Consider the following 24,729-nt stretch of genomic DNA (forward strand, 5'->3'; position numbering starts at 1 on the left):
CCACCTCTATTGAAATCTAAAATGTTGCAAAGGCTTTATTTTCAATTGAACTCAATCCTCTATGTGCCACCCCAACCAATAGTAACCAGATCATCAACAATCAACATCTAAGTTTTCCAACAAGAGACACCCTCTTCCTAATGATGGAAGCACAAAAAGTTCCTTCCAAAGGACAGGGGTAGAAAAAAGTGCAAATTTTTCAGAAATCTCCACTTCTAATTTTGCAATTGGACGTAGTGGGTATTAATGCTTCTCAAGGATTTGGGGGACTCAAGGATACATAACTCTGTTTGTACTAAGATAAACCCTTTTTTTCTCTGTCAAAAACATCATCATCAACTATAGAACACATCAAAGAAACATGACAATGTAAGTCTTCTAAAAACTTGCCACACATGTCTAGTGGCATCTATCCTAACATATTTTCTAACTAAAAATAGTTACAGTGACATATTCGGCCCTGCCATCCTCTAGGAGCTAGCTTAGTGGTAAATTAGGGGAATATATTAGGCACCAATATGTACAACATCTTATATTATACCTCTTGGATAATAATACTATGCATTGTAGTTAAAGTTTAACATCTAACTTATTCTATTATTTATTTTCCCCTCATCTTCTCTAGCTTGGTATGGTTCTCAGCCTCTATTATTCATAATTACGCTTTTGCTAACACTTAGTCCACTCAATGTGCATGTCCTCTAGACACTATCCTTGACCCCAAATAAAATAGGGGTACAAAAAATTTGTAGCATCTGCTCAAATTTTTGAAGAGTTTTTCCCCATACAGTAACTTTGGTGCAATAATGTTTTTTAGATAGAATTTAACTGATGATTTTGGTTACAAAAACTTGAAAAATTGTTGCAAGAGGCTTGAATGTTGTGTGGAGAGATTAAGAAACCTAAACTAAGCATTGTTCATGCACAATAATTTTCTCAATGGGTGGTGCTGAAAATAAAATTAGTTGGATGCATTAAAGGGTCCTCATGAAACATAAAACTTCTATCTAACAACTGCAGTGTCCCAGATCTCGTATTCATTAAAAATTACCACACATAAAGCTTCCATTTGGTGAAAAAATCCTCTAATTTTCAATGGGGTGGTTGCAATGCTAAAGCCTCCTCTCTAGCAACCCTGTAGAGTTTCCTACCAAAAAGGCAAAACCACTAATTTGTCAGAATGACAGAAAGAAAAATTGAATAGTTGCTTACATAATTTCATGAGGCCACCTCTGGATGAAAAAAATAGGAGTTCTAGGCCTCTCCATGAGACCAAATTCTTTGTAAGGTTTGACATCCCTAATTTGATTTACATATTTCCACAAATTCTTTGTAATGTGCATGCAAAAGAAACCAAAACATCCTACACATTCAACACTTTCATCATTCAGCTAGGAAACCTAATAAATTAAGAATCAGTGCAAAGAAACATTTGCTCATGTTTTAGTTTCAGCTATAACACGAAAATAATAGTTCAAGCTTTTAAAAGAAACTAAATAATAATAATGGTTGAATATGATTTGTGGAGAATAAATTACATAATCTAGTTACATGTAATTCATAATTTGGATTGAAAGTCTTTTGGTAAGTAGAGTAATCAATGAGTTGAATAGTAATCAACCAACACTTTTAAATGTTTTTGGTCTGAAACCTCTTTATTGTAGAGGCGTCCTACACTAGTGAACAAATAAATGACTAATTATAATTGAAAAATCCCATAACCTGGAGGCCACCCTATGTGAGGTTGTGAAACATTGAAATATAGGTCCGTGAGTTAATACATTATTGTAGCAACACAATTTCAACCCTATAGCCACGATATTACCTCCCAAACCATCAATTCCAAACCTTCTGACTATAATATTAATTTATTAAACAACTTAAGTGTCACAAAGCTACAAAAACAAGCAAAGAATAATAAACAAAAATAATATGCATGCTTTATTACTTAGGATTTCATGCCATCCAAAATGGCTTAACAACACCTAAAGATTTCATGACACAAAATAATAACAATAGTTGAATGGAATGTGCTCGAGTGATAAATACACATGCTCATTTGAGAGACAAGAAAAAATATTAAAACTAAATAAAAGACCTACTCCAACATGTTGGGCAATGTTAGGTGGAAGTGTTTCACGACATAGACAAGAGAATGTGACAGTTATAGCATTATGGCAATAGTAGTATTAAAGAAGATGACAATAGGCACTCCAAAATTCACGGCCTAAATGAGCAAAGGGATTACAAAAAATTTATTATATTATGCAAGAAAGGGCCCTAAAAGTGAGTGCAAAGAATTATTTGACCAAGCCCTAGGGGAGCTAAGCAATGCCCAGCTAGGGACTGTCAGTAAAGAAGAGCTCTCAAGAGCAAAGATCGAAGAATGAAGACTTTCCCTTCTAAGTTATTGAAGAGGGGTATGAGGAGGTTCTAACTTGTGGAGGAGGAGTCCTAATGAAGTGTGGAAGGTATCTTAAAAGTGGGGAGATCAGGCAGCCAAGAAAGCCCTACCAAACCCTCAATTTTGTTATTTTTGTTGTATGGTCTGTACGCACCCTGAGACCCTAAAAATCCTTGAGCATGGGTCTTATGTATCAATTTTTCTTAAGGCCAAAGGTGTTGAAACTCTAAGACAAAGTGATGCAGCAGTGCACAGTAGAAGTCTTCAAACAGCAAGGAATGGTGGAAATGCTCAAATTCCCTCAACACCCAAGGTGAAGGGTCCTAGTGCCAAATACCTATCATAGGTATTGAGATGGGCTTAATGGAAGGTTATCACAACCCCACAAGACAAGGTAACCTAATCACTAGGTCTACCCAAGTACCAAGCACCAAAAACTCAATATGCACTACTAGATTCCCTTAGCCAAAAGAGGGATCAAACCCCAAAAATTGAATACAAAGACTAAGGGTGGCCTAAAATAATTGATATGGCCTATTTAGGTCCTAAAAAACATGAATCCATGATTCATTTCATCAAAGACGACTTATAGTATGAAGTTACTTTGAAAAACCACTAAATTGGCTTCTAGCCTTCCTAGAATGAGGAAGAGGTGTAAATTTGGATTCTTCCAAAGCACATGGTGACTTGACCAGTAATTTGGATACCCTTTTGGGTCTTATGAAACATGAAAAATTTCCCAAACATGGAGAAGAATGGAGGTTGTTGTTGTTGCAACATTAGATCGGATTTGAAGGCCTAATTAGGACTCCATTTGTACTGCAGGTACACTTTCTACAAAGAGAAAATACAATTCAATAATTAGGAAATGTGGGGGAATGTAAATAAGACAAATTTATAGGATCTTAGTCTCTGTTGAAGCAAATAAATCAGTCTAGAAGGAATGTTGTAAATGCTAATTTGGTGTACTCTTCATGAAGTACACCTAGGGTATGGCAGCAAACTCACCTCCTTGCATCTTCTAGAAAAAAAAAATTGTAGAATATGAAAGTAAATTATTACACCTTGTATTCCACCAAAGGGCATCAATTTCCCATGGTGGAATATGCCAAAATAACCCAGCCCTAGCAAGTTGTTGATTTGTAGGCTGATTTCTAGGCAGCTGGCAATAAAAATTGAATAACTTTCAAACTATGAAGAGTTAGAACATGAGACTTTTTTCAAAATTAAATAGATGATATTTCAAAACTTTAGGTCTACTAAGACATCTCCAATCATCCATACCAGGGTCTACAACACGTGTTTATGCAAGGAAAAATGCTAATCTTATTGCTTTCAATACCAAAATTACATATCTATCCTATCACCCACCTATAAGGGCTTATATAGGATGCTCCCAATAGTTATATGAATTTTTTGAACCAAATAGACATTTGGGAGAGGATTTTACAAGTTTTAGCAACTTTTTAAGAAGTTGCTCAAAGTTGCTTTGACAACTTTTAGAGCAATTTTTCCATATTTTGCAATTTTGCATATCTAGTGACCAAAATTGGTCCTAACCTTATTTTTATGATCCTTAAAGGATGTTAACATGAAAAATATTTTAAAAATGTAAATACCTATGCCTCGGATCATTAATGACCAATAGTTAGACAAGGGCTTATAAAATGCCAATCTTGTAACTATGGCCTTACAATGAGATCCAATGTTAAATCTATTATTCCTAAGCATGACTAAAGGACACAGGGACCTTATTTTGAAACCTTAATGGTGCTTTTTTAAGTTAGAGTGGGTGCTCTTGCACCACAAAGGAGCTATTGGCCCTAGAAATCTGGGTGGAGACCTAATTAGGGGCTCTCCTTGTAATCTTGAAATCAAGTACAAACCCATTCTTGTTATCCATTCAAGAATAGTACAAGTGTTCCAATAACACATTAGACATCATGGAAACCTTGGTTGGACTAGGGAGTTCTATGGTACCCTAGTAGACCTATAAAACCTTTGGAGGGATACTATTCCTAGAAGAGTAAGGGAGTGATGTTGCAAGTTTGGATCAGTTAACCTGGTGAGGAGGTTGGGTAAGGTCCGCGAATGTTCTAAGTAGCAAGATATCCTATAGACCACATAGGTGTATAGAAAACACCAAGATCCACATATAATATACAAGGTTGCAGGGGGACAAGGGTACTTGGGGTACTTAGGGTACGGGTATAGGTACAGGTATGGGTACAACTATTTTTTATAATAGGGGATAGGCGTACTTGGGTATGTCAAACTTTATTTTTAATTATTCTTTTATATTTATAGAAAACTTGAATTTATGAGTCATGAAAATGATTTTTCAAATCAAGAATAGTGATAAAGTTTGCAAATGTAATGTATTATTTTCAGTTTCAGATTTGTTAGATGTTTGTAATAATAATTTATGGTAACTGTTTAGATGCATAACATAAAAGGCGGGCTTTAAACATGAAAAAGAAGATCATAAATCATATGACAATGACATATTGCAAATGATGAATTTTTGGCTTTGACATTGATAAAGTTTACTGCTGATCAATATTGTATAAAAAATTCAAACTGATTAGGTATTGAATTAAGCTTGATAAACAAATAACAAAGAAGGAAATTTTTTAACATGAACAAGATCATAAATCATATGACAATGACATATTGGAACTAATAAACTTATGCTTAAATAGTGATAAAGTTTATTGTTAATCAATATTATATCAAATTTTTGAACTAATTAGGTATTGAATTAAGCTTGATAAGAAATGAGATGATACACAAACAAAAAATGGAAAAAAAAAATCCAAAATCTCAATCAAGGTCCTTAGCTATGATGCTCTCCACCGAGTACCTAGTACTTGGGTACGTGGGTATGAGTACCAAGGGTGTGGGTACAAGTACCCATACAACCTCATAATATATTATGATAACCAATAATGTCATACATGAATGAACATATAATATATTATGTTAACCAATAATGGCATACATGAAGGAACATATAAAATATTATGATAACCAATTTAATGTCATACATGAACAAACATATAATATAAAATGATAACCAATAATGTCGTACATTAACAAACACATAATATGTTATGATAAACAATAATGTCATACATGAACAAACATATCATATATTAACCAATAATGTCATGTCTAATAATGTCGTGCATTAAATAAATGTCATACATCAAATATAAAATGTCATATATACATCAAATGTATATCGAATATGTCCACTGACATAAAATCCAACATATATGTTCATTGATGCCTATACATGTATGTCTATCAACTATATCTTCTCCTTCCCATGAGGGGAAGGAAATAAATCTCTAGAGGTCTTTGGATGTCATGTGGAGGGAAATGGTGGTGATGATGAGGCCTTCCTCACATGCTCACTCATCCTCTTTTTGAGGCTCTTCTCTAACTTGAGCTTATACAAAAAAAGTAGATATGAATAAATAATTATTATACATTGAAATAAAATATATGTACACACAAAATTAATTATTTTCTTACCGTCATCAAATATTCACTTTGCAAGTCCACCTCAAACGCTCATGGACGATCGGGTGTGACAAGACCCTACAACAATTAAATCAATATAATCACTTATAAATAAAATTAGAAATTTTGATACTAACTATTATAAACAAAAAATAAAACCAAGAAAATTCTTTCATACCTCAGTCAATGGCTATGAACTAGCCATAGTTGCAGCCACTCCATGATTGATGGACTGTCGAAGATGAGGAGTCTCAAATGTCAAGAGTTGCATGTCATAAAATACATGTTACATGTAACATGAAACATGAAACAAATATAATCAAATGAATTAAATTAACATGAAACAAATGTACCTCTACAAAGCTCGTACCATGTCTAGGCTTGGAGTCCATAGTGAATGTCGATGGTCCTATAGAGAACTAATGCACATGCATAATTTTTTTTGTCAATCCTTAATATGATTACTTAATAAATATATTTATTAATTTAAATGATTAAATCAATACATACCTCTAGACTCATCGATGGGACAAAAAATGGGGTCGGGGGATCACTACTAGGGCCACCAAGACTCTAACCCTGAATTTTGAACAATGTCAATAGATGCTAATTAATTAGTCATTCACTATACATATGAAATGTGATCAAATTAGTTTATTATAATTGTAATGTACCTGTGTGTTAATGCCAAATGTCTCATTCAAGAACTAATCGGTGATGAGCCCATCATCTACACTATCTCCAACATGACTACCAAATGTGCATAAGGATTTGTATGATGTGCACATGTGACTGAGATGCATAGAAGGCTCCTCCTCAACTAATGGACTTGTGCAATGAATGAGGGTCTGTGTCAAATCATTAATAGTCCCTAGACCATTGGCCTCTACATGTTCCTTTACAACTGAAGGAATGGTCAGATGCTCACCTTGTGTCTTGACCACAGGTGCCCTAACTATATTAGGGTCATGACGTGCCCCTAGCCTCTCAAATGATGACCCCCCACCTCTATCCTGAGTCTAATATATTAAAATAATTGGGGATCTCCCCAAGGACAAACTCATAATACAATTTCCTTAAGAAATACATTGGGACCTCATGATTATTGCAAGGAGAGGCATCAAAAACCATCCACCATCTATCCCAAAACTAATTTCTAATACCATTTTGTATGCAACAATGGATGGGGAACCATTTAGTACTCTCTCTAATAGTATCTTGTTCATCAAGCTTTCTAAATAATGAACAAATCCTCCCTTTTGGTATATCTTTTTTTTTAACATCTTGATATGATAATTTATTTGCATAATATCATTTTTTTCATCTCTCTTAACCTGCCAAATTTCCAACTGACCACTAACATAACCTACATGGGTCTTAATGGACTCAAGGGAGGTGCCAATTGAGCTCTCATTGGATTGGTTTTTCCAAACGCTTTCAACCTACCAATGAGTGCTTCTAATTTATTTTTGCCTCTTTCTATTTCATTTATTATGTTTTCTTGTGTACCAAGAGGAGGTCTTGTCATTGGTTCAAGTTCCAAAATTTGTTGTTCTTGTTGTGGAGGGTTTTGATTCTCATCTTGTTGAGGGTTTTGGTTTTGATCTTCTTGGGGATTTTCTAGTTCATTATTTACATTTCCTAATAAGAAATCAATTGAAATCTAAATAAATAAACAAATTTAAAGATAAATTGAAAAAAACCTGCAAAACAATATTAAAAAGATATAAAACAATGCACAAAGAAACTAAGATAACATATGGTGTGCTTGTGATCTCAAACTTTGATGGTGAGGAGGCATATTGGTAAGGTGGGTGGTGAAAACCTTCTATTCTTTCAATCCATGTACACATTGTGAGGAGGGGAAGTAGGAAAATAGAGGAAAAATGAATGGACTGTAGGTATGCAGCCCATTTATAATAATTTGGTCTTTTATAAAGTGCATACCTTTTATAGCACATACACACTATAGCATGTACACATTATGGCTTGGGTTACCCAATCCATAGTGCGTGCATGCTATACCACAGATGCGCTATTGAAAATTAGAAAAAGAAAAAAAAGGTTTCACCTTTTTGGCACCACAACTTGGTGCACTTACCCCTTCTTCTCAGTAGATTTCTTTTCTTTGGAGATGTTCCCAAATGAGGATTTGCTCCATCCCCACACTTATTTTTGGATTCTTTGAAGTTTTCTAGTGATATGGAACATGGTCGTTCCCTCAATTGGGTCCTTCCACTACCACACATACAATCTCTAAACTTGGTGTGTGAGTGCCACATGATTTCATACATAAAAGGCCTCCATCTAGTAGGTCGATTCTCCAACCAAGAGAACACCAACATAGAGTGATCCAAAATTGTCCTCGGCCCCGTCTTTAAGGAAGAATGTTGAAGAATGTCCCAACCATATGAAATAAGAACCCTATAAAATTTAACCTGAATCAATTTTTTCCCCAATCTATTATTTAACCAATTGAATGCAAGACCCTAAAGATAAATATCAATCAATTCATTCCTTCCAAGAAATACCCCAAATATTGCATACTATCATAAAATTCTTCCAAAACCCCTAGTTTCTTTGGCATATATAGACGGGTGTTAAAATCCCCATGCACACAATTCTTTCTTGTCTCGTACTCTTAGCCACTTTAGTAGCCTCATTTTAGATAGCTAGTCTACCATTCCTAGTGTTGGGGGTATAGAAATTGAAAAGATTCCAACTAATAGCATATGAGGTGAAACTCGTGGCCATAAAATGAGGATTAATACAAGTGATCATTCCCAACACCTTTTTTGGGTTCCACATCATGGCAATGCCACCAGAGGTAGCATTAGCCTCACTATAAGAAAATTTATCCCCTGACCAAATGTACGTAGACACTAATACATTTGGTACCAAATTGCAACGGCACTACCATTGCAATTTGGTACCAAATGTATTAGTGAGAAATTCTAGAGAAAACCTACTGAGTCATTTTAACTTCCTACAAAAGAATCAATTTAGACTTAAGCACTATCATCTTCTATTTTACTTAATATTGTTTCCTAGGGCTATTTAGCCATTTCACATTCCAAGATATGAGCTTCATCTTTTATGATTTTGAGTTTCCTTTAGGGTTTTTTTTTTCCCTATGCTATATCCTTCTATGTTTCCTTATGACACACATTCCTGGTTAGAGGTCTTCCAATCCTCATGGATGACCCTACATCCACCTTATATCCTCCTCTAGCCTTCCACTTTGGGATCATCCTATCAACATCATTGTTGAGAAGGTCAAGATTTGGTAGCTCAGTTGTGGGGGAAAGCATTTCAAAAATACCTAGAAATGAAACCACCAGGGTGTCATCAACGAGTGGTGATCCATTCCCAAGAGGAAGGGTGAAAAGCACAGAGTAGCACCATTGTCAACTTCCATCACTTTAATCATTTTTCCTTCCCCAAATTGGAATAGTTGTAGAAAAAGAATGTCAAAAATCTCCCCCTCTTCATGGTCAATAGTATCATCCATAAGAGTTTGGACTTCTCCACCCTATCCAATGGTGTCCACCTTCACATGGGTTCTTACCTTCTCAACATTTTCACTAGGGGCTTCAACTAAGCCCTAAGAGGCCTCCTCACAAGTTTCCTTTAGGCTGATCGATTCCTTATTCACTGGTCTTTTAGCCTTTTCAACCATCTTAGTAGTTTTTATGCTTTCAACCACCACCACTCCCGGTGAGGACACTTTGTCTTTGAGTTTCTCACACTTCAAGCAATCGACAACCAAATGATCAAACATGTTGCACTTTTGGCAAAAGGGGGCTGCAGTCTCATAGATTATTAGTTGACCAGTTACCCCTTTTATATTTTAGGTCAACCATTTCCAGCAAGGGTTTATTCATTCCAACATTGATATAGAATCTAGCAAAACCTAGTTTAGTTTTAGAGCTAGTCATATTGTCCATTTTGATGAACTAATCAAAGGAGTTTCCAATCCATTTGAACACTTTCTCATCCCATAATTCTAAAGGGAGACCGAGAAACCTTATCCAAACTAGAGAATACTTGTAGAGGTCCCTCTCTTAGTTGAATGTTGGTTTCCATTTTCCATCAGCAAGGGTTGTTTGCTAAAATTCCAAGAGCCCACCATGGTCAAGTCGCAATCCTTTTCCATGGTGAAGTTGAACAGGAAGAGGGGGCTAGTCATAGAAGAGGTGGACATTGACCTCAAGAGTTTCCACTTCATAGAGCACCCATTCTTTACCATATTAATCATGGGTCAGAAGGAGACAAACTTTCCAACAAGTCAAATGGTAAATCCCGAGGTGATCGAGTCTACCACTAAATCTAGACAAGCAATCATGGGACCAGTGGCCCCTAAGGAGATCATAGGTTTCACACCTAAGTTGATAGGAACCTTGGATCTGACAACAACCCCTAACCAATTTGACTTAGGGGATATTTTCAATACAGATGTCAATGGGGGACTACCAAGGTGTTTGGGGCCCAAACAAGAATAGTCATCAGGGACAATGCAAGGTTTCGTCAAAGGAATATCTTTCTTGAGCAAGTCACAAATATTTTGGGCCTTAGTGAATAAAACTAGTTCTAGATATGGACACATAGGCCCCATTAGCTCCAACAGGAGGGTGAGTAAGGGTGGGGGGGACCATCCCCCTAAGGTCAAAGAGGGCATAGAGCTTGGAAGGGAGCCAAGAGCAGGAAAGGAGTAGCAGAGCGAGAGTAAATTCCTTTCATATGTTATTTTAAAATAAATTTTAGAGATTTAATTCATTATATTATAATATTAGATATGTACCTATTAAGATTATTAAACAATTGAAATAATTAAATAAAAAAACAATTCAAAAATTATTGAACATAAACTAAATCACTTCCAAACTTATTTATTTATTAAAATTCAAACTATGATATTATTTAAATTGTGTGTGTGTGTGTGTGTGTGTGTGTGTGTGTGTGTGTGTGTGTGTGTGTGTCCAAAATATTAAATAAACCTTTCCCTTTGTAAAGAAACTTAAGATAAAACATCCAAACACTTGTTTTAAACTTTTATGGGAGATTGAATCACTTGTTTTACTCTTTGGACTTGAATATCCAAACACTTGTTTTACTCTTGCATGAATAAAGACCATCACTTGTCAAAATATGTAGAGAACACTTGAAAAAAAATTAAATTAAATACTAAACTAAACTTTAAAATATCATTCAATTCATATAATGTTAAAATTAAATAAGGTAAAAGGCATAAATAATGAAATTTTGATGTATTAAAGTGGAATATGGATTATAATGTTCAAAACAAAGGTCTATAAGGGTATGTATAGGATCATGGTGTGCCAAAAAGTGGCAATTTGAAAAATATGTAGTTTTAAAATTACTCAAAGCATTTTAAAATCTACTCCAACATTTTTCCCACCCATTCTGCTACTAAATGAAAATAATTAATACATTTATTATAAGGCCTACTATATCTTTCCATGCCAACCCTATATGGACAACTTTAAAAAATCCTGAAAAGGTGTTTTTGCCTTTTTCTAGTATATTTTTTTACTTAAAACATGTAGCTGACAACTTTTTTTTTACCAAAACTTGATGAGATTAAAAGAGTTTCTTAAGAATGTTCTTATCTTTCCATAAATGTAAGGTTTATCAAATTATGAGTTCAATAAGTAATTATTACTTATTTTCTAATGGAGTTATGTATAAAGTGTTGATTGACACACTACTTGAAAAACAACTATAACTTTCAAATGGTAGAACATTTTTGAAATCCAAAAGATGCATCACATTTTATGTTTCTTCTACTCTAAGGAAAAATAAATAAAAATAAATTTTTTTAGAGTTTTGAAGTTAAGGTGGTTAGACACGACATTATTTTTTATTCCAAAAATACTAAAGTAGAAAATTAATAATTATTTATTTATTTAGAATAAAAATACCCAAAAATATGTGTCGCATCAAGGCATGATTCTACTTCTTATATATATATATATATAAATTAATTTTGATTAAGGTGGTCATACATACATCTACTTCCTATTTTTTTCCTGAAATTTTTGTACTATTGCATTAAAATTCAAAATTTTGACCAATAAATATTTCTTTTTTTCAAATAAGGCCTACTAGTTTAGAAACTAAATTCAATTTCCTAGATTTTCTTTTCTCTCAATTTTTTGATATAAAGTTTATAAAAAGTAGAAAATTGCATGTCAAGTTGACATAATCTTGATTTGTTGATTTTGTATTGCCACTTAAGAGCATAGTTTGGTTGACCATGATCCTGCACACGCATAATGCATAGATCAATAAAAATACTAAAATGAATGCTAGGTGTGAAAGTGGAAACCCTAATTAATGTTGTACATTTTATGATGCTAAAACTTTTAGTATGTCATAACTTGTTTATAGTTTTAATTAATATGATTATATGATCCACTTTTCTATTATTAATATCCTTACTTTTCTATATATATTATTCATTAAAGTTTTACAAAAACATGAATTGTGATTGCATTTTTCAATTTATTATTGTAAGGACCCTCCTCGTATGTACTTATCAAATACGAATCCTCTGTCAAAACTATTATAGGAGATTGTATCAGAAATGAAGTAATGTGTTATGTTGTAAATGTTCTAAAAGAAACTAAGATTAGTTGATTCATTCATGTTTTAGATACTTAGTGATTCAAGAACCACTACATCACCTCGACTATTAAAACATTAAAAAAAAATTAATGATGGTACAAAGTGTTTTCTCTTGATAATGAGGATGTTGATTTTGATACCTCAATGATTAAGTTATATGCAATTCAGATGGTACCGTATGCCCTATTGGTGATGTTATGATGTTTAGGTATATGCATGCCTAATGATGATTGTACTTGTGCTTAATTTGAATTAAGGAATAAGTTATGTTATATTGATTATGTGGTTGCTAATGATTAAATGAGAGTAGAAATGAATTAAACAGTAAATTATATGAAAGATTCATGTTTTGATTTATGTAACCATCCAGATAAGTTTTGAATATATATGTATGTGATTTTCTTGAGCTACTGATGTGTGCAATGAGTGTGTAGGATATTTATTAGTCAAGGAATCTAACGGAGAAACAAAACTGAACCCTTTGTACCAATTGTGGAAACCAGGGTTAAATCTGATGAAAGATGCTATCCCCGTTGTTCATATTTTATTTGTGTTGTGTTTTAAATGAATGTATCATTCTATAGTCAGTAAATATTAATGTTTTGTAATAGTGTTTTATAGTGTCACTTGACACTCATAAATTGTATATGCATTTGAGCATGATAGTTAGGGTTAATCGAGTAACCTAAATATCTAAGTCAGACTAGATTAGTGACCTTTTTGCTAATTAGTGAGTAATCAAGGTTGATTGGTGACTAATCTACATTTTGAAGGTTGTTAGTAAATCCTAAAATATTCCTCGCTTTTGATAAGTCTCAAATTTATCCTAAAAGCCTGAAATCATGAAATCTAAGTACCCAAGGGGTATGGGTATGAGTTGGAGGACATTTTCCGCCCCCTTATCCCCTTTTGTTGACTTTTATGGTCACTCAAAAAGTCTATTTTTGCTTTAGTACGAAAATTGTATGTTGTTACCATGGGTTGAATGACCTTAACTCCACTTAGAGGTTAACCTTAGGTTTAGTTGGATTAGAAGCCTCTAGAAAGTTATGCAAGTGGGGGAAGTTATTGCAATTTAGAGGTAGCTGAGATTTGATCTTATTTAGAGGCATTCTTGAGAAGGATTTTGGTGGTTACCCAATCTCTAGTTTTAGAGAGGATTTTTGAAGATTTAAGACAAGGAAGAGCTCATCACAAACTTGTTCATTTTACCATAACGATATTGTGAAGGTAGGAGTTCTTCATCTCCTTTGTTCATGTTGTTCATGCTCGGTTCATGCTTATGTTATTGTGATTTTCTTTGGAATACTTGTATGTATGTTGGGTATGCTTGGAAGGGATTGAATCATGTTTTCTTGAATGTTTTCCTTCATGTTTTGCTTGATTTTTGAAGAGATTTTTGTGGGTTGTTTTGGCATTACTCATGCTTGGATAGGGAAGAAGTGGCCATGTACAAGGGAAGGGCCTTAGTTGGACCTCAATAGTTTAGAGTCTCTTCTCATGGTGAGAAGAGGGAAAGAGGGTAGGGTGTTATGGGCCCCTACCTATCATCACGTACCATGTTTTGAAAATTTGAATTCTTGAAGAAGAGAAGGAATGAAAATCCTTGTTGTATTGGCCTCGAAAGGGAATTTGTAGAAGAACGAAAGTTCTTGAATTTTTAGCCCCAAAAGGGCTATGTTATGGTATGGTGATCGACATCTCTTATTGGAAAAATCCACCTCCCCCCTAGTCTAGTTAAATGTTGGACCTATTGTGCAAAATTGGGATGGGGATACATGCTTGAATTGTTCTTCTTATTATGTTGTTATACCTCCAGGTCAGTTCTCGTCTTCTCCATGATTCCCTTGATGCATTGAAGATAATGGAAAGGATCTCTTATTAAGGACCTAGAAGAGAATTCTAATTGTATTGTAATTTTATGCAAAAATGTGTTTAAACTCATGTTGAAGTGGTAAGGATGTCAGGTTTTCTTACTGGTTCTTTCCTGATAGAGCCTTGAACCAAGTTGATTAATAGAAGAGAAAAGATTGAGTAATGTTTCTTGGATATGAGATTATCGTATTCATTTTTGCATATGTTTACTTGATATTAGAGGTGATGAAAATTCTACCTCACTACGGTATTCTCATGTTTGGTAATCATGTTCATTTAATCTAGACTAATTTGATAGGATGATGATATACTGTTATACAATTTAAGATTCAAAGTATGATAAAGAGAATTCGATGCTTGATTGGGCTTCATTGAAATTTCATAATTTCTTAGGAAATCAAAGTAATCTATGCCTTGGGTTGAAGCACAATAATTGAACTTGATGTTTGTAATCAACATTAGAAGGAAAAATCAATAATATTGCCCTCAATTTATTAGAAATAGTTGGCTTAAATCTAATTATAAAAGAAAAGGAATATATATTCCCTTGTCAAAAGATGAGATTACATTAGAAAATTTAGCACAAAAAAAAAAAAAGGTTTCAAAAAAAAAAATCCCCTAGGAGTAAAACACTCTCCGGATTTTGTATGACAAAGTGTTTTATCTCTCATGCTATAACAGAGCTGCATATTCTAGATTGACTCCCCTAAAAGATTATTTTTCTAAATCTAAATAATACCAAAGAATACCATAAACAAAAAAATAAATACCTAAATTAAAATATCTAACTAATTCTATTTTAACTTATCCTAAAAACTCACCAACTAATCTTTATGTGACAACTTATCCCCCCACTCAATCATTCCTTGGCATTAGATTGGTCAAAGGGTACACTTGAACTTGTGTATTAAAGTTAATGAATTAAATGGTTAAAGTACCCCTTGTATCCTCCTAGATTTCCACAGGCTCACTTAGACCATGTGTGGGCTAGGGAAGTAGTTTGTTTGGAGGGGCATTTAAGTTAATTTTTTTGGGTTTGAGTGTAAAACATTTTATCTTTCCCTTTCATAGTGCCTGATCTTCCTCTATCCATGCGTGTGCGTAGGTTTTGCCATTAATTTTTGAAAGAACCATTGCTTATTATGAGTTTTATATTATAGATTGCAATTTGTGTAAGGGGGGAGGGGGGAAGGGGGAGGGAGGGGCTAGGCTTGGATAGCATACCAGCCTAGGGTACCGCCCAAGGAAGCTTCAAGTGGCGTATAGCAAGTAGGGGTCATGGGGAGTAGCGTGAATGTAGGTTAGTAGGGTTTAATAAAGTTTAGTTTTAGATTAGTGTAGTTAAAAGATATAGTAATATTAATATTAGTATAATTAAATTAAGTTAAACCTAGCTAGTCTTAATTGTTAATAATTTATTTTAGTGGTGACTTAAAAGGTTAATATTATGGTAGCTAGTTAGTAGTAGTGAGTTTAGTACCATAGACATTAGGAATGTTAGTACTTATACTTATTTTAGTATTAGTAAAAGTTATTTAATTAGTTTTGTTTTATATTTAAGTGGGATTTAGTTAGTTTAATTTTCCTTATTAATTTAATGAATGTGTTTTTAAGGAAATTTAAAAGTATTTTCTAAACTAATGATAGAAGTGAAGGTTAATTAAGTTGTTTTTTAATTAATAGAATTTTATTATTAAAAAAAAATTAATAATTGCTAGATCGAAGTATTGTTTAGTTATCTTAATTTCCAAAACAATTTATTTAACGAAAAAAATGGTGAAAATTTAGAGTGGAATGTAATTAGGGTAGCGGTGATATGTTAATGTTAGTGAATCATAACTAACCAGTTTTCTTTTTATATAATAGATAGTATTAATTGTGTGTAGGATATCAAAGTGTGCTTCAAGGTTAGAGGTCTTTTTTATGTTTGATTTAATAAAGTTTTAATTAATTTAATGCTAGGTGTTATTTTAGATAATCAGTTCTATGATTGTGATTTTGAAATAATTAGAGTTATATTTACTTAAGTTGTTATTAGAAGAATTTAGTTATATTCTTTAGTAATATTTTGATACTTAACATTATAGTGAATAATAATAAATGTTCTAAATCTATTGAGTCGACCTCACATTTTGATATTAAGTTTTTGTTGAGAAGGTTATAAAGTCAATTTAGTATTTAGTAAAGTTCTATGTTTTAAGAAAAGTTAGCATCATTATTGGTTAGTATGTTGTCTGAGATAAGTTAATTAGCATATTTAATCTGTCTTAAAACTAATCAAGATTTATTATAAGTGATTATATTGTTCTTAAATCAGGAGTTAGTATTATTTTATCTTAAGATGTTTTAGATTTGTAAAGGTTGTAAAATTAAGTTAGATTATTAGATCAAATTTTAAGTGTTGATTTACATCTAGATAATTGGTTAGTATTGTGAGATTAGGAAATTTGATTTAATTGTTCTAGTTTTAATAGATTACTTTAAAATTAAAGTAATAACGAAACTAATGTCGAAATCAATTTAATAGCGAACACTTAGATTAAATGATCTTTTCCTTACTCATTGATTTAAATCTAAATGGAAATGTTAGGACATTGTTAGAAGGCCTCGTAGATGTTTCTCTTTATACCTAAACTGTAACATGTGCAATTAATCATATCAAACTTAGTGGTGCTATACAATAAAAATAAAAATAAAAAATCGTTGGTGTGTTTTTTCCCTTTAAATTTTGGGCATGACAATTATCCTCACAATACCTCTTATTTTGGTTAATTTTTCCATTAAGTGGTTGTAAACCATGATTTTTCATTTATTTAATTATTATGACAATCTAATGAGGAATTATACAAAATCTCCTTTCCTAGTTATGATAGTTCATTGGAGGATCCTAGACCATATTTCTCACTTATTATATTAGTTCCTGAGAAACTCTACACCTATCTTGAACTTTATCCCCATAGGTTAGAGTGGCACCTATATGTTATCTACCTCTTTTATTTATACATTATATTATTGGTATTTTTGGGTGCTAATATTTTATCATCTTTAAAAATAAATTAGAAGCTAATGTTATTGTTTCCACATATGTAGATATTAAGATGAATATATAATCTAATAGATAAAATTTGTTACATATATTGGTATCTTTTTTCTATTAGATATAAATTAGAAGTCTTCTACATTATATGAGTATACATATGACCAAACCCATAGTGTGAAAAATATACTTGTTAGTATTTGGATCTATGGCCCATTCAAATCAAGCATTCTAACATTGGGTCAATCCAAAAATATTCAAAACAAAATAAAACAAAATGTAATTCAAAGCACTTATTCCTCAAGGCATGACAAAGGAAGCATTGGATCTTGGGTTCAACATTACTAAGCCAGAGAGAGGAGAGATACTTAGATAGGCATTTAGAATCATATTCATGGGACCAATTGGCATTAGGGTACTCAAACACTTCCTCAAACCATCCAACAAACTCAACATGGGAAACCTATCTACATGATCTCCACAATCATCCAAAATTCTAGCAAATTTTTAGGCCTCCTTAAGCATAGAAAAGCTCTTCTTTTGGGTAGGAGGGAGGTTGTATTTAGAAGCTAATTCTTTCCAACCAATCAGTCTATCATTAACTATGAGATTGCTGAATTTATTAATGCGAAACCTTGCCCTAGATTTGGCTAAGAAACCTTCAAGAAGTGCAAGATGTTTTCCCTTCCTATCTAGATTGACCCACATGGAGTTTTTGCCATTGATTTTAGATTTGCTACCAATGATTATAGTCCTTGACACCCAACGTGTCACACACTCACATGCTTTCCCAATGAATTTTAACACAAAAAATCCTTCAACTTTGAATTTCTACTTACCTAAGAAAAGGTTATTAATGTGTAGGCTCTTCTAGGACTTCCTAATTTGAGTCACCCTTTGGCTTTGTTATTTTGGACTAACACTTTACAAGGTTCATTGCCTTGAGTGGATTTAGCTACCCACTTGGTAACAAGTTCTATTCCTTATCATCATAAGTCTTTTAAGCCAAGGCCACCTACTTCTATTTTTTAGCACACCACACCCGCTTGACAACATGTCTCTTCTTATGTCCTCTTCCATTAGACCGTAGGAATTCACTAATGAATTTTTGAATATAATTGATTTGGTTTTGATTGAAGAGTCATGCAAAGGAGTAAGACATATTTTAGTTTCATGAAACTTTTTGACACACTTGTATTCTACCAAACAAGGACAAATGGTTTTTATTCCAATTGCCTAGATTCTTCTCAATCTTTTCTTTGACCCATTCCCACATTGCATTGAGGATAGAGGTAATAGAGAAAGGTATACTCAAATATCTAACCAAGTGATTAGGGCCTCCCCAAGAGAAACCAAAGTTATTGTACTAGGCAGGATGCTCATTCTATCCTAGCATTATAATCTTGGCAATTAACACTTTGTTACTAGAGGCTTTATAAAAGAGTTATAATTTATTGGCAAGATTAACCTTATAATTTTTTACTAATTCAATCACAAGAAATGTATTTTCTACAAACTAGACATTTTCCAACTCTTCATTATTTGAAAACTTTATTCCTTCAACCTTTGGGTATAGGGTATCATCTCTAAGGATATGATGGAGGCTATCAGTATCTACGACAAATAGTGAAGGAGCCAAGGGAAATTCTTGCCTAATGGATTTTTTAAAAGGAAAAGAGTTGGATCTTTTTCATTTTAGCCCACTATAGCTAAAGAATCTTCCATTAATGTGAGATCCATTTTCATTAAGAGCTTGAAAAATCCCAAGCATTCTAGCATCAGGCTAATGACTTTCCACTCCACTATTTCATATGGTTTTTCATAATCTATTAATAACATTTCAAATTGTCAACCTAAGCATTTTTTCATCTCCACTACCTCCAAAAATGAGATGAGGTTCCCTTGGATATATCTTCTTTTAATGAAACCAGTGTGAATGTAGCTGATTACATTGGGGAGGACATCTTTCAGCCTTAGAGCTAAGACTTTGGCTAATATTTTATATTAGACATTAAGGAGGGTAATAGTCCTCCAATTCTTGATTCTCATTTTATAACCATCCTTAGGGATTAACTTGATAAGTCATGTGTTAATATCATCCCCTAAGGATTCATTTTCCACTGCTTCCTTGTATAGAAATAGTAGGTCCGATCAAATCCAATCCATGTGTATTTTTAATAATTAGACAAAGATTCCATTCAGTCTAGGAGCTTTTTCATTTCTCATTTGGGAGAGAGAAAATAAAATTTCCTCCTTGGAGATAGTTTTTTCAAGCATAATCTTGTCCTTCGGTGACACTTTCTCTAGAATTATCTCCTTGATCTTTCTTCTCTCCCTCTCAATTTCATTACCACTATCTCCTGAGGTAAAAATATCCATATAATATCTAGAAAGTGCATTTAAAATATCATTTGTCTCTTAAATCAGCCTACCTTCATCTTTGAGCACCTTAATTTTATATCTTGCTTCTTTCATTTTAAGGAGTTAGAAGAAATCCTAAGAACCCCTATCTCCATGATCAACCAAATTACCCATGGCCCTTGTTTTATCTTCTTGGATCCTAAAATGCTGAATTTTCCCCATACATTATCTAGTGTTTGCTAGGGTAGTTTTAAAATTGGTGTTTCTTGGATCAAATTACAAAACAATTTATGCATCAACTAGAGTGTTATCAAGGGATGCTTCCTCTATCCTCATATCTATGTCTTTCTTCTTTCCCACCATTTTAAATATCCTCTTTGAACTATCCATAATGGTATTCCATATAGCACTAGCATTGGGGTGTTTAACAACACAATAATTAAACCATCTAGCCATAATGGTGGCAACATTCAAGTTAGCATCGTTGAGTAAGGATATATTAAAATAAAAAAAACATGAGGGCTTGGTGGTTGTAGAATAATTTTGGTTTATCAAAAATATGGTGGCCACAATTGGATGATGGTGAGACAAGGTAAAGGGGTGGACCTACACACTAGTCCCCTCCTCTGACATTTGGAAGCTAAAGGTCTTTTTATTTATATTAAACCTAGCAAGTCTGCAACACATCCTCTTACTCCCCTTCTAAAAGTTTGTCCAAGTATACCAAAATAAATTGTGTTACTTCCTAACTCTAGCAAGAGGATTAAAATATTTTTAAAAAATTATCATCTTGGTCAAAAAAAAAAATCATCTCCCTTCCATTCAAATCTACAGCCTCCAACTTTATCTTGTTGTCTATCCACCACTTTATCTCAAGAGCCTCTTGATGACATACTTTCTCTTTGGGGTCATAGGCCCTCTTCCATTCCATCAAATATATTTGGCCATCACAATTATTGGGAATTTTTTTTTCAATAACCATGGGAGTCTTAAAACCCTTGAATCACTTGGGTAGGATCCTTTTGTAGATATTAGTAGGTTTAGAGCAAGAGAAGGTCTACCAATTTTCCTCTTGATTACCTACTCACCCTCCTTCTGATAATCTTCATCTATGTTCAATTCTTCCATTTTCTCAATAGATCCCCTTCTAGGATTCTTGGTCTTCTTCCAGGCATTGAGAAAAAGCTCTCTTGATCTCCTTCTTGGTCATTAGGATCAAAAGGTAGTCCCCACCCACATCAATCTCCTTGTTATTACTACCCACATTATCCTCTTCTCCAGGAACATTGATCACTGAAGAAATCCTCCTATGAGTATAATTATATCTAGGGAACAGGGATGTGTTTGATCCATCTAGGATCACAACTAGGTCAAAGCCATCAAGCATACCATTAGAGTCATATTCTTCAGGGAGAGGACCATTCAAGATGGACTCAATTTCTTCAAGGAGATGAAAAACAACATGAATAGAACAACCATTCCTAAATTTATGTCTAGAGATCCTCTTAATCTTCTCAAGAATAATTTGTTGTGCGTTCATGGTGTGGTTCTTGGGTTTCTTATGATGGATCTAGAGGGTGTTTGGGATAGACATGGGCAGTTCAATGGCTAATGGTGTGTTAGAAAATGGAAGAAGGATCCTTCTCAATTGGGTCTTTGAAAGAAGTGCATCAATTTTTACGTCAAGGTTGGATTGTTGGTTACTCACAATGTATTTAACATTTTTTTTAGGAACAACCTAGGTATTTAAATTAGCACGAGGTTTACTTGAAAGCTGAGGGACAATTTTTTTAATTAAAGGCAAGTTCTTCCTCAGATGTCCTTCTTTCCTACACAAAAAGAAAGGATTAAGCCCACTTAGGAATGATATAGGATAAACATGTTGTCAACCTTTGATAAGAAAGGATACTTCTTTAGGGAGATCCTTTTGCTGAATCAATTGCAATAAGGATCCTTGCATCAGCGTAGGACAAAAGGGTAAAGGATTTGTCTATGTATATAACAATTTTGAATCATTCTAAGAAAGGAGAATTGAAACCTTAATTTCTTAAACCAATATTTATGGAGCCATTCATTAAGGAAAGATCTTGTGGGGAGTTTTTTAAGGTCTTAAATTGAAAGAAATATGGTCGTTTCTATAAACCTAGTAATTTTTCTCTCTATAGCCTTATTCATTTGGGAATCAAGAATGAAAACATATGTAGGAGGGGAAGGATCCTTACCTAAATCTCTACCTTGACATTCCTCATTTCCTTCTATTTTCCCTTCTTTCTCAAACTTGGCTCCATCAATAATCACAAAATCATTTCATAGGGCTTGATTAAAGTTCTTCATTTGTGCTTCACCATAAGAAACTAAATTTTGCAAGTGTGAAATAGGTATTCCCTAAGAAATATTCCCTGGAGAGGAGTTGGTCATTAATATCTACCCAATAAATCACCCTCATAAATTTTACTAGTGTGTTTAGATAAGGAGGATGGCCCTCCTCTTTTTGGAAGACCTCCTTGGGAGTGATGAGAGTTTGTATGCATAGGTGAAACATAGTTGCAAAGTGATTCTATATTTTATCCTTCATTTATTGACACATATTTGTATGTTTTATTAGAGTGTTATTAATCTATTAAAATTGATATTAATTCTTTATATTGAACTATATTATTCATGTTAATTCACATGCAAGTCAAAAGTGGAGAAAGTTTTCTAAATTTAGAACTATAATTCTAGCCCCCACTTATTTTGGAAACATTAACTTACATACTTGCCATATTTAAGAGTTACAGAAGTGTAATTATGTGGAAGAGTTAGCATTCCTTCTAAGAAAAAGTTTTTAATCTCCATACCTAGTTCAAGGTTGATTACATGAACATCAAAACCTGTTAGAAGAATTAAGAATAGTAGTTGTGCTAAATGTTGGCCTACTTTTTAGATTTTTAATTTAGTTGTTGATTCATATTTCCTTTTGCTTGTTAGTAACTTGAATACACTATTTGTGAATTATTTTTTGTGTTATCTTTTAAATATTTGATGTTACTTTGACTCCTGATTTTGATCTAAGAATACCTTAATTCTCATTTTCCAAGTATATTTTAATCAATACACCAAATATAATTTAATCCAAACAATCCATTACTTATTTACTTCTATTCATAATATGAAAATATCAATACAAGTATATTTCAATAATAAAAAAGTCCTTGATATTGGAAATGATTGAAAATATCTTTGAATGAAGAATGATGGAATTGGTAAAGAATGCTTTCAATCATTGTTTTTTCATTGATGTCAAACTTGCTAAGTACAAGAATGACAATTGCTTAAGTGATCCAAATACTATCAGTTAGTTGATTGACAAGGAGGAGTTAATCAACAAGATGTAACTAGAACACCTAGAGAAAGGTTCAAGTTATGATGTTGTAATGAAGTATAAGGATTAGCTAAGACAATGATGAAATCATGTATTAATGACATACTTTAAGACACAGGGAATGGACACTACAAAATGCAAGGATTGACTAAACCATTTGTAAAGACTAGAACTAAGTTCATCTGTGAGTGTCAAGCAATCCTTTAGGTGCCAAGCATCAGAAAAAGGTAGTGGATGCCAAGACAATCAAGAATCATTCAGGTACCGAGTGATCCAAAAAATTGTATATGCCAAGTAACAGAGATGTTCGTATGCCAAGCTATATAGAATTCAACATGTTTCAAGTAACTCAAGATCCAAAAGGAGCCGAGCACTATGGAGTAAATAGAAGCCAAGTGATTCAAGAAAATAGTAGAAGCTGAGCAATACAAGAAAGCTTCAGGTGCTGAGTAAAGTAGAAACTATAGAGGATGCCAAGCAATCCAGAACTAGATAGTGTCGAGCATCAATAAATAGTAGTAGAAGCTGAGTAACCTAGTTAATGTTGAGCATTAGTAAACCAATGATGTCGAGTTGCTACATTATTTGTTAAAGTCAAAAGAATTGCCAGATCAGTAAAGATAAGCTTGTTACATTGAAATTTGTGAATTAGTTGGATGATAAGGATGATGAGTAGATGTCACAGAATTTTATGTAAACCATGCAAACCAATTCAAGGCAAATACTGATGGATTTTCTAGAAGAAATAGTTTGGGGGGAAAACAATTTCAAAAATAAATTCAAATTGATAAGCGAGAAGACTCGAGTAGAAAATGAAGAATAGAACTTCTTTATAAGGAGTTACAGGTCAGAGATCAAAAATGAGTGAGTGAGTTGGTCATAAGTGTGGTCATGTGAAGAAGCCAAGAGAAGGCTAGTGTGAAGTGTCAAGAAGAGGACACAGTGAGGAGTAAGCACAAAGCATCAAGACTCTGAGTTGATCAAGTGACCATAGAGTGCATTGGAATAACAAGTGGAAGAACTCAAGGAGATAGATCTTGAAGGGTGGACAAGCTACTAGCACTGCAAGGAAGAAAAGCCAAGCAAAGAAAAGAACTGAAGAGTGATATGAAATCCGCAAGGTTAGAGTTACAATCTTTATCAGGTCAAAACCTTTCTAATACTGTCTTACTATTGTATTAGACATTGAAATCCTACATTGCTAGGTTAGCTTAATAGCTAGGTGGATAAGCCTCAAGAAAAGGATAGAAGATCCCCAGGAGAAGGATAAGAGATCCTCAGGATAAGGATAGTGGATCCTTAGAGAGGGATAAAAGATTCTTTTGAGATAGTGACTATAAATCCCATGGACTTGGGTGGGCCTAACAGCTCTTTGTAAATCCTTTAATAGGATGGCATTCTAAGTTGAATGTTCTTAAGTCCTCTAACAGGGCACACTCCTAATAGGTTGTAGAAATCCTTTAACAGGGTCACATATGACAGTGTGTAAAGCCTTTAACAAGGTAGGCCTTC

At 33.4% G+C, this 24,729-nt stretch overlaps 1 long non-coding RNA gene across 1 annotated transcript; it reads right to left on the minus strand.

Moving 5' to 3' along the window:
- Positions 1–5,533: 5,533 nt before the first annotated feature.
- LOC149535936 (uncharacterized) lies at positions 5,534–8,789 on the minus strand. The gene is made up of 3 exons (XR_016357182.1): positions 6,286–8,789; positions 6,111–6,164; positions 5,534–6,010 (listed from the first exon to the last, which is right to left on the minus strand). It is a non-coding gene; the product is annotated as an uncharacterized LOC149535936 (long non-coding RNA).
- Between the last annotated feature and the right edge of the window lie 15,940 nt (positions 8,790–24,729).

Source organism: Cupressus sempervirens, chromosome 10 (genome assembly GCF_028749045.1).
Source record: "Cupressus sempervirens isolate cs-2001-9-10 chromosome 10, ASM2874904v1, whole genome shotgun sequence".
Classification (NCBI taxonomy): domain Eukaryota; kingdom Viridiplantae; phylum Streptophyta; class Pinopsida; order Cupressales; family Cupressaceae; genus Cupressus; species Cupressus sempervirens.